Here is a 7749-nt window from a genome sequence, read left to right as displayed (position 1 = left end):
GTGACAAGGAGATAGCCAACCTAACAGATGAGGAGATAGCCAACCCTAACAGATGTAGAGTTCAAAACACTGGTGATAAAGATGCTCACAGGCTTGACAGATATGCTTGAGTATGGCAAATGCATAAGGAATGAAGTGAAGGCTATGCTAAATGAAACGAAGGAAAATCCATACAAAACCAATGGTGAAGGGAAGAAAACCAGGGTTCACATCAATGATTTGGAACATAAGGAAGAAAAAAAAGTCAACCAGTACAGAATGAGGAAATGAGAATTGAAAAAATGAGGAGAGGCTTAGGAACCTCTGGGACAGCTTTAAACATGCCAACATCCGAATCATAGGGTACCAGAAGGAAGAGAGGAAGAGCAAGAAATTGAAAGCTTATGTGAAAAAATAATAAAGAAAAACTTCCCAAATTTGGTGAAGAAAATAAATATACAAGATCAGGAAGCACAGAGAGTCCCAAACAAGCTAGACCTAAAGAGCACCTCATCAAGACACATAATTAAAATACCAGCGATGAGAGATAAAGAAAGAATCTTAAAAGCAGCAAGAAAAAAGCAGAGTTACCTACAAAGGGGCGCTATCAGCTGATTTCTCAAATGAAACTTTTCAGACAAGAAGGGGCTGGCAAGAAGTATTCAAAGTGATGAAAAGCAAGGACCTACAACCAAGACTACTCTATCCAGCAAAGCTATCATTTAGAAGGGTAGATGAAGTGCTTCCCAGACAAGGTAAAGCTAAAAGAGTTCATCATCACCAAGCCATTATTATACGAAATGTTAAAGGGACTTATTTAAGAAAAAGAAGATCAAAATTATGAACACTAAAATTACAACAAACTCACAATTATTAACAACTGAATCTAAAAAATAAAAACAAAACCCAACTAAGCAAACTAGAATAGGAACAGAATCATAGTTGTAGGGATCATTTGGAAGGTTATCAGTTGAGGGTAGAGGGGGCAATGGGGAAATGGTGCAGGGATTAAGAAGCATAATTGGTGGGTGCAAAATAGACAGGGGGGAGTTAAGAATAATATAGGAAAGGGTGAAGCCAAAGAACTTATATGCTCGACCCATGGACATGAACTAAAGGGGTGGGATTGCTGGAAGGAAGGTGGGTACTGGGCAGACGGGAGCAAAGGGAAAAAAATTGGGACTGCTGTAACAACATAATCAATAAAATATACTTAAAAAAAGGTAACAAGATAATCAACAAAATACACTTTAAAAAAAGAACACATAAGTAGACAGAATTATCCAACCAAACCTTTTCTGTACATTTATATTTTTAACTTCTCAGAAGATTAATAATATTTTTATAGTTATTTCTCCATTAATTTTTTTATTTGCATGCTTCCTATAGTTGACCAATCTTCAAAAGTAGGTTAGGGCTAGTTTCAGCATTTAGCTGGCAAGTGTTTATTATATTTAATCAGTAATAAATATTTAGTGTAAATATTTAAAGTAGCTGATTTAGTTAAACATCACTTAATAGATTTTTTCAAATGTTTTAGATATACAGTACATGTGTGTGTGTACATATAGAGAGACTAAAACTTCAGCTAAATGCTAAAGGTAGTATACATTGTTTTATATATACATATGTATAGTTTTGTATATATCTAGATATATCTAGTTATACACTTATGGCTAAATGTGTCCCCTCCAAATTTACATGTTAAAACTTTAATGGGATGGGCATTTGGAAGTGGGACCCCTGGGAGGTAATTGGGTCAGAAGGGTCCTTCTTATCAGTGTCCTCATAAGAAGGACCATGTGAGAACACAAATAAGAAGGCGGCCACCTGTAAACCAGAAAGTGTGCTTCTCCCAGATCTACACTATACTGGTGCCCTGATCTCAGGCTTTCCAGCCTCCACAACTGTGAGAAACAAAGGTCTGTTGTTTTAGCCACCTAGTCTATGGTATCTTATTACAGCAGCCCCAGCCAGAGCAGACTAAGAGACAGAGATATAAAGAGACAGAGACATATATGTAGGCCTCTCTCTTTCTTTCTTTTTTTCTTTTCTGCCTGCCTTCTCTCTTTCTCTCTCTCTCTCTCTCTCTCTCTCTCTCTCTCTCTCTCTCTCTCTCTCTCTCTCTCTCTCTCTTTCTCCACTTTTCCAACAGGTATTTATTATTAGTTAAGCCATGATTCAGGATCTCAGGGTGGGATGTACCCAGGTCCTCCTTCACCTCCCTAGGAGAAGGGTGGAGGACAGAGGAGACAGGGTGGATCCAGTTCAGATCTTCCCAGAAAATGTGCCTTCTGCCCCACTGTCATCCCAGACTGACACCCAGGAAATGGGGCAGAGGGGCTTGTACACATGCTGGGACCATTCGCACATGGAGACATCACCGCCTTTAACAGTCACTGCCTTCTCGCAGCAGTGGAAGCTCCGGTAGTCTGCCAACAGTTCCTGGTCTGGTTCTGGTTGGGGAAGCAGCTGTCAAAAGGGGCAGTCTGGTAGTTCTTGATTGAGGCTTGATGTCTTCTGCCATGTTGCTTATTTCTAAAGATGCCCCTGAAGCAGCTCCCTACTCAGTGTGACCCTCAGTGAAGACCAGATATAGACATTTCTATATCTATACCTTATGTTGCCATATGCTTGCATTCTGAGATTAATAGCCATTTTTATTCCATCACCTGACCTGGCATTGTTGCTAAACAAACTAATAGGGAGGCTTCATGTCTTTAAAAATGTCTTGAGGGTAGCTATGGTCCTAGTCACAGGAAGAAACCTGAGAAAGTTGGAGTCTATCTATTGACACCCAGAAGCCTTTTACTGGTTGAAGAATAAGAGATAGATGGATCCCAGGAGCAGGGCACCTACAGCTAGACCCCGATTACCCTTCAAATACCCAGACTGGCCTCCATCAATGGTTCTCTCATTTCCTTCATGGGTAAAGATAGTGAGGAGAAGTCCCTCAAGGATCTGGGTCTGAGTCTACCAGAGATACTAGGAGAGTGAGGTACAGTAAAAAAGAAAAGAAAAGAAGGAAAGAAGGAAGGAAGGAAGGAAGGAAGGAAGGCGAGAGAGAAAGAAAGAAAGAAAGAAAGAAAGAAAGAAAGAAAGAAAGAAAGAAAGAAAGAAAGAAAGAAAGAAAGAAAGAAAGAAAGAAAGAAAGAAAGAAAGAAAGAAAGAAAGAAAAAAGAAAGAAAGAAAGAAAGAAAGAAAGAAAGAAAGAAAGAAAGAAAGAAAGAAAGAAAGAAAGAAAGAAAAGTTGGCAAATTCAGCTGAAAGAAGGACCCGTCCACACGTCAGAGGTGTTCCTCATATGCTGTGGGTGGACGGGAGACCAGCCTCAGGCAACTGGGAAGCCCTGTGCCGATTGGCTTGGGAGCCATGTGCCAGGTGGCAGGGCCACTGGAGGAGTGTCTCCCCTTCATGAAATGCTTGGATTGAATGGGGACAAACTGGCTTCACTGAAAATCCATGAAATATTAAGATATTGTCAGTTCCCCTTGGTTTCTCCTGAATTCTTCCAGTTGAAATCCAGCTCAGTAAGTCAGTGCCTTTGGTGAAGCTCTACAGTCCCCTGTCCTTGCCTGGAGGTCAGGTTCAAGAGCTTCAACCGAAACTTCAAATATTACCTGAACTGTATCAAGAATATGTGCTGAAACTTGACAGAAAACCAGTTGAGGAGGTAAATTACCTCTTAGGAATAGAGGAAAATCTTCCTAAAATGCAAGAAAATTGGAAGTACAACTCCAACAGGAAGATGGCTAAAGACCTAGAAAAAGAATTGCTACGACACCCCCACCCCCACCCCCGCAAAAGCTGGACTGATTATCTCCCATGGCAGAAAAAGCTCAGGAAATTTGGTTGGCAGCTTTGTCAACTTGAGAGAATGCTCAACAATCTTTTTTAAAAAAGTGGCTGTAGCAGAGTTTAAATTCCAGTTTTCCCAAGTGGCACCATAATGGACTGGTTAATGTTTATACCCTAATGTCTGGATCCTGTGCACAGGTTATATTACATAGCAAATGGGATTTCACAGGTGTAATTAAGGTTATGGATCTTGATGTGAGGAGAGTGTCCTGAGTTAACCAGGTGAACCCAATCTAATAACTTGAGCCTTTAAAAGAAAAGAAATTTCTCCAGTTGGAGGCAGAGATACAACAGAAGATGAAAGAGCTTCCAAGTGTGAGAAGGATTCACTGCACAATTGCTGGCTGAGGTGTAGGTGTCCATGTGCAAAAACCAAAGAAAAGCCTCTGGAAGCTACAGCCCCCAATTGACAGCAAGGAAATGCAGACCTCAGTCTTACAACTGCAAGGAACTGGATGTGGCTAACAACAACCTAAAGGAGCATGGAGCGAGCCTCCCCTTGAGCTCATCCAGTCAATGCTTTGATGACAGGACAGCCTTGTAAAATCTGGAGCAGACAAACCAGCGAAGCTCACCCAGAGGTCACACCAGACTTCTAACCTACAGAACTATAGCATTATAAATGTGTGTTGCTTTAAGGCACTGAGTGGGGGAAATCTGTCCAACAGCACTAGGAAGCTCATGCCCCGCTATTCAACAAGCAGCCCTCGGCTCAGGCAGAGGATGGGAGCATCCTGTGTCATCGGGTCCCAGGGTAGGAAGAGGGTGGAGCTGTGAGGGCTCTGCAGTCCGGGGTCACATGACGCTTTGATTCAGCTTTTAGAGCCCCTGAAACCCTGCACCTCCATGGCTGGGTGAGATTTTTCTCCCTCTTCAAAAGTCATTTTGACTTATTGTTTTTTACTTTAACTACTATTATTTAATTGAAGCTACATTGCTCTGACAGAATATAAATCCTAAGGCAGTGTTTCTCAAATATAGGGCTAGGCAAAAGTAGATTTACAGTTGTATCATATTCGTCGGCAGCCGTCCGTCTCGAGAGACGATGGTGTAGCTTCTTAAGAGTCTATCTGCACCGCCGAGAATGGCTGTGCAGTCCAACTCGGGAGTGACACGGTATATGTCTCCTCCCGTGTTGAATCGACATCTTGCGATGACGCTGGAGTGTCCTCTCCAGTGAAGCTGAAGCTACAGAGCCTGGGCAGGGTGATATGGAGGGTCTGCTGTTGCCCATGCAGCAGACCCCCCCTCTCTTCGCAGCTGAAGGGTCCAAGGGAAAGACGGAGTCGATACAGCTTGGCTTCAGGTGCGCCGCAGGAGTTGCCGGTGTTGACTACAACGTCAAACCGCCTTAGGGACTCCGGCTCCGGATTTTCTGTCGGGGTTTACTCCCTTAGCCTTTCCCCTGAAGAGGTATGCCGCAAGGCAGCGGAGGTTTTTTGGAATCAGAGTTTTCCTTCTCTGATGTGCCCTGACTGGAAGATCGAACCAGCGACACTTAGCTCGCAGGCCGACGCTCAATCCACTGAGCCAAACCAGCCAGGGTTTGTATCATATTAATAATACAATAATAAGTAATACAAGAGTAAACTGTCTTGCATGCTCACAACTATAAACGTACTTTTGCCTACCCCTGTATAAATGGTTATAATTCTTATGCATGCATTGTTTCTACTTTAGTGGACCCTGTAGAATATATAGCATATAAATATTGTATTTTGCTTGAAATTAAAGGTCCATTATTAACTATTATTGAAATTTGACATGACCAGGTGGAGACATTTGTAAGGATAAAGACCATTTTCTATACCCTAAGAGCTGTTCTTAGAAATTGTAAAAGTAGGTTAATACTTACCTCAATATTTTTTCACTGGTTTTTAATATACACACATGTTTATGTATGTGCATGCACACACACAAATGACAACACTACCAGCAGCTAAACAGTAATATTTTTATTATTACTAACTCATAGATTACATTAGACAATTTGATGTTTTGGGGCCCGTTGTTTATTTTTTTCAATTTCTTTTTAACCTTTATTTCATTGAGGATACATTTTCCTCTTTAAATGTTTCTAAATTTTAAAGGCTTCTAAATAAGTTCTCCTCTTATGAAATAAAATAAAGAGACCTTTTGTTATGTCTAGCAACCTGCTAGGTGCTGAGACCCAAGCTGACCATGGGTGGGGGGAAGGGCAGGGAGAAGAGGCTGGGGAGAGAGACATGTAAACAAAGTATTGCTGGATGATGCAATACATGTGATCACAGTGGTATGTGCAGCGCCTCATGGGATTGCTGCAGAAGTGGCAAATCCTATCTGGAGGAGTCAAAGCAAAAGATGCAAACTTACAGCTCAATTTCTAAAAAGACTGAGAAATTCAGTATTACTGTGGATTATGTACAATGTTCAAAGAGTATTATAAAGTCCATATACAATTGTCTCTCCTGAATTTTGCCCAGTAATCTGCCTAGGATTGTCACCCAATTGCTTCTTCTTTCGCCTTTGGAAAGTGAAGTCTAAACTGAGAGTCAGAAGACTGGGATTTTATACCTTAGTCCAGCATTTTCTAAACAAATGGTTTGGGCCTCAGTTTCTATAAAAATGGCAATTAACCATAACTTCTATAAGCCAGCTGTAATGATTAAATTAGATCATAATGTGAAAACACAGGGTGCTCTATCAATTAATCTGACCGCAACATTTCTATACCAAATTGCCTAAGGCCAATAATATTTAATAACTACTATGTAGTAAATGAGCAATGCCCTGGCTGGTTTAGCTCAGTGGATTGAGCGTCGGCCTGCGAGCTAAGTGTCGCTGGTTCGATCTTCCAGTCAGGGTACATCAGAGAAGGAAAACTCTGACTCCAAAAAACCTCCGCTGCCTTGCGGCATACCTCTTCAGGGGAAAGGCTAAGGGAGTAAACCCCGACAGAAAATCCGGAGCCGGAGTCCCTAAGGCGGTTTGACGTTGTAGTCAACACCGGCAACTCCTGCGGCGCACCTGAAGCCAAGCTGTATCGACTCCGTCTTTCCCTTGGACCCTTCAGCTGCGAAGAGAGGGGGGGTCTGCTGCATGGGCAACAGCAGACCCTCCATATTACCCTGCCCAGGCTCTGTAGCTTCAGCGTCATCACAAGATGTCGATTCAACACGGGAGGAGACAGATACCATGTCACTCCCGAGTCGGACTGCACAGCCATTCTCGGCGGTGCAGATAGACTCTTAAGAAGCTACACCATCGTCTCTCGAGACGGACGTCTGCCGACGACGACGAGTAAATGAGCAGATGAATCAGGGTAATAAAAATATTTGATCCCTTGGAGCTCCATAGTACCTTTCTTCTGTGGTTTTGCATGTCTTCTCCCTCTTTGGCCTCCTAATGTCTTTCCAGGATAAGTTGGGGCATGCTCTATTACCCAACACTGGCAGAAGAATGGGGAAGATAAAATAATAAAGCCCAAGATCCACAGGGTGAAATCAAGACAAACTCCAGCTCCTAATTCAGACCATTCCTTTACATACATAATGCACACACAGCCAAGTAGGAATGACACCGGGGCTTTTTAACAAGTAATATTGATAACCATCCAGAAGAGATAAAGGTATATTTATTTTAATTACAAATGCTCGGTAATAAAGTTCATTCTCTTTAATATTCAACCAGAAAAAAATGAGGCCTCTGAAATTTAAATGCAGAAAGCATTACCTGACTAAACACCTTTCCTCATTGTGCCCTGGGCTCCCATCTCCTTCCCAAGAGTCAGCACACCTGTGGGGGCTTTCCTGCTGCTGTTCTGCTCCTGCCATTCCAGGCACAAAATACCCTTCCCCATCTCCACCTGTGGCAATTCTGCTCATCTGTAAGCTCAGCTCAAATGCCAAAGCTCCCTGATCTCAGCTGCCAGAA

At 42.3% G+C, this 7749-nt stretch overlaps 1 pseudogene; it reads right to left on the bottom strand.

The window, feature by feature from the left end:
- Positions 1-2247: 2247 nt before the first annotated feature.
- LOC150007182 (cytochrome c oxidase subunit 6B1 pseudogene) lies at positions 2248-2506 on the bottom strand (annotated as a pseudogene).
- Positions 2507-7749: the final 5243 nt, after the last annotated feature.

The sequence above is a fragment of the Furipterus horrens genome, unplaced genomic scaffold, assembly GCF_987537825.1.
Source record: "Furipterus horrens unplaced genomic scaffold, mFurHor1.1.pri manual_scaffold_6, whole genome shotgun sequence".
In the NCBI taxonomy this organism is placed as follows: domain Eukaryota; kingdom Metazoa; phylum Chordata; class Mammalia; order Chiroptera; family Furipteridae; genus Furipterus; species Furipterus horrens.
Note: the sequence above shows the minus strand (reverse complement) of the source record. Positions and strands in the feature narration are given on the sequence as shown.